The sequence below is a fragment of the Schistocerca gregaria genome, unplaced genomic scaffold, assembly GCF_023897955.1.
Source record: "Schistocerca gregaria isolate iqSchGreg1 unplaced genomic scaffold, iqSchGreg1.2 ptg000257l, whole genome shotgun sequence".
In the NCBI taxonomy this organism is placed as follows: domain Eukaryota; kingdom Metazoa; phylum Arthropoda; class Insecta; order Orthoptera; family Acrididae; genus Schistocerca; species Schistocerca gregaria.
Genome location: NW_026061763.1, coordinates 470684 through 474502, shown reverse-complemented (window position 1 = coordinate 474502; position 3819 = coordinate 470684).

Genomic DNA, 3819 nt, shown 5'->3' with positions numbered 1-3819 from the left:
TACCTAAAACGTGAATTGTACTACTTCTTACTGGCTATTACATCAACTTAGAAGCTTCATGTGTGTTCTACTATGGTGCTTTTAGTGTCTCCGCATACCGCAGCACGCGACATAGCTTTGTAGACGATAAGTACAACCGTTTCAGAGAGAAGACCAGCCAATACGACGATCTGGCTCTAAGTCGATTCGAAAACAAATGACGAAAACGGACGGAATTCAAAGGTTTTTACTACATATGAACACTTTTCACATTCTCCCGTGCAACTCGGCTGCTAGTCCTCCTTTCATGCAGAATCATAAGGTCCTAGCTCATGTCCAAGGCACCAAAGCCAGCTAAAAAGTCAATAATCGATACCTAAAACTTGAATTGTACTACTTCTTACTGGCTATTACATCAACTTAGAAGGTTCATCTGTATTCTTCTATGGTGCTTTTAGTGTCTCCGCATACCGCAGCACGCGAAATAGCATTGCAGACGATAAGTACAACCGTTTCAGAGAGAAGAGCGGCCAATGTGACGATCTGGCTTTGTGTCGATTCGATAACAAATGACGAACATGGACGGATTTCTTAGGTTTGTGCTACATATGAACACTTTTCACATTCTCCCGTGCAACTCGGCTGCTAGTCCTCCTTTCATGCAGATTCTTATGGTCCTAGCTCATGTCCAAGGCACCAAAGCCAGCTAAAAAGTCAATAATCGATACCTAAAACTTAAATTGTACTACATCTTACTGGCTATTACATCAACTTAGAAGTTTCATCTGTGTTCTACTATGGTGCTTTTAGTGTCTCCGCATACCGCAGCACGCGACATAGCTTTGCAGACGATAAGTACAACCGTTTCAGAGAGAAGAGCGGCCAATGTGATTATCTGGCTTTATGTCGATTCTATAACAAGTGACGAAAACGGACGGATTTCTCAGGTTTTTACTACATATGAACACCTTTCACATTCTCCCATGAACTCGGCTGCTAGTCCTCCTTTCATGCAGAATCTTAAGGTCCTAGCTCATGTCCAAGGCACCAAAGCCAGCTAAAAAGTCAATAATCGATACCTAAAACTTAAATTGTACTACTTCTTACTGGCTATTACTTCAACTTAGAAACTTCATCTGTGTACTAGTATATTGATTTTAGTGTCTCCGGATGCCGCAGCACGCGACATAGCTTTGCAGACGATAAGTACAACCGTTTCAGACAGAAGAGCGGCCAATGTGACGATCTGGCTTTGAGTCGATTCGATAACAAATGACGAAAACGGACGGATTTCCTATGTTTTTACTACATATGAACACTTTTCACATTCTCCCGTGCAACTCGGCTGCTAGTCCTCCTTTCATGCAGAATCTTAAGGTCCTAGCTCATGTTTAAGGCACCAAAGCCAGCTAAAAAGTCAATAATCTAAACCTAAAACTTGAATTGTACTACTTCTTACTGGCTATTACATCAACTTAGAAGCTTCATCTGTGTTCTACTATGGTGCTTTTAGTGTCTCCGCATACCGCATCACGCGACATAGCTTTGCAGACGATAAGTACAACCGTTTCAGAGAGAAGAGCGGCCAATGTGACGTTCTGGCTTTAAGTCGATTCGATAACAAAAGACGAAAACGGACGGATTTCTCAGGTTTTTACTACATATGAACACTTTTCACATTCTCCCGTGCAACTCGGCTGCTAGTCCTCCTTTCATGCAGAATCTTAAGGTCCTAGCTCATGTCCAAGTCACCAAAGCCAGCTAAAAAGTCAATAATCGATACCTAAAACTTGAATTGTACTACTTCTTACTGGCTATTACATCAACTTAAAAGCTTCATCTGTGTTCTACTATGTTGCTTTGAGTGTCTCCGCATACTGCAACACGCGACATATCTCTGCAGACGATAAGGACAACCGTTTCAGAGACAATAGCGGCCAATGTGACGATCTGGCTTTGAGTCGATTCGTTAACAAATGACGAAAACAGACGGATTTCTCAGGATTTTACTACATATGAAAACTTTTCACTTTCTCCCATGCAACTCGGCTGCTAGTCCTCCTTTCATGCAGAATCTTAAGGTCCTAGCCCATGTCCAAGGCACCAAAGCCAGCTAAAAAGTCAATAATCGATACCTAAAACTTGAATTGTACTACTTCTTACTGGCTATTACATCAACTTAGAAGCTTCATGTGTGTTCTACTATGGTGCTTTTAGTGTCTCCGCATACCGCAGCACGCGACATAGCTTTGCCGACGATAAGTACAACCGTTTCATAGAGAAGAGCGGCCAATGTGACGATCTGGCTCTAAGTCGATCCCAGATCAAAAGACGAAAACGGCCGGATTTCTCAGGTTTTTACTACATATGAACACTTTTCACATTCTCCCATGCTACTCGGCTGCTAGACCTCCTTTCATGCAGAATCTTAAGGTCCTAGCTCATGTCCAAGGCACCAAAGCCAGCTAAAAAGTCAATGATCGATAACTAAAACTTGTATTGTACTACTTCTTACTGGCTATTACATCAACTTACAAGGTTCATCTGTGTATTACTATGGTGCTTTTAGTGTCTCCGGATACCGCAACACGCGACATAGCTTAGCAGACGATAAGTACAACCGTTTCAGAGAGAAGAGCGGCCAATGTGACGATCTGGCTTTAAGTCGATTTTATAACAAGTGACGAAAACTGACGGATTTCTCAGGTTTTTACTACATATGAACAATTTTCACATTCTCCCATGAACTCGACTGCTAGTCCTCCTTTCATGCAGAGTCTTAAGGTCCTAGCTCATGTCCAAGGCACCAAAGCCAGCTAAAAAGTCAATAATCGATACCTAAAACTTAAATTGTACTACTTCTTACTGGCTATTACTTCAACTTAGAAACTTCATCTGTGTACTACTATATTGATTTTAGTGTCTCCGGATACCGCAGCACGCGACATAGCTTTGCAGACGATAAGTACAACCGTTTCAGGGAGAAGAGCGGCCAATGTGACGATCTGGCTTTAAGGCGATTCGATAACAAATGACGAAAACGGACGGATTTCAAAGGTTTTTACTACATATGAACACTTTTCACATTCTCCCGTGCAACTCGGCTGCTAGCCCTCCTTTCATTCAGAATCTTAAGGTCCTAGCTCATGTCCAAGGCACCAAAGCCAGCTAAAAAGTCAATAATCGATACCTAAAACTTGAATTGTACTACCTCTTACTGGCTATTACATCAACTTAGAAGGTTCATCTGTATTCTTCTATGGTGCTTTTAGTGTCTCCGCATACCGCAGCACGCGAAATAGCTTTGCAGACGATAAGTACAACCGTTTCAGACAGAAGAGCGGCCAATGTGACGATCTGGCTTTGTGTCGATTCGATAACAAATGACGAACACGGACGGATTTCTTAGGTTTTTACTACATATGAACATTTTTCACATTCTCCCGTGCAACTCGGCTGCTAGTCCTCCTTTCATGCAGAATCTTGAGGTCCTAGCTCATGTCCAAGGCACCAAAGCCAGCTAAAAAGTCAATAATCGATACCTAAAACTTGAATTGTACTACTTCTTACTGGCTATTACATCAACTTAGAAGTTTCATCTGTGTTCTACTATGGTGCTTTTAGTGTCTCCGCATACCGCAGCACGCGACATAGCTTTGCAGACGATGAGTACAACCGTTTCAGGGAGAAGAGCGGCCAGTGTGACGATCTGGCCTTAAGTCGATTCTATAACAAATGACGAAAACGGACGGATTTCTCAGGTTTTTACTACATATGAACACTTTTCACATTCTCCCGTGCAACTCGGCTGCTAGTCCTCCTTTCATGCAGAATCTTAAG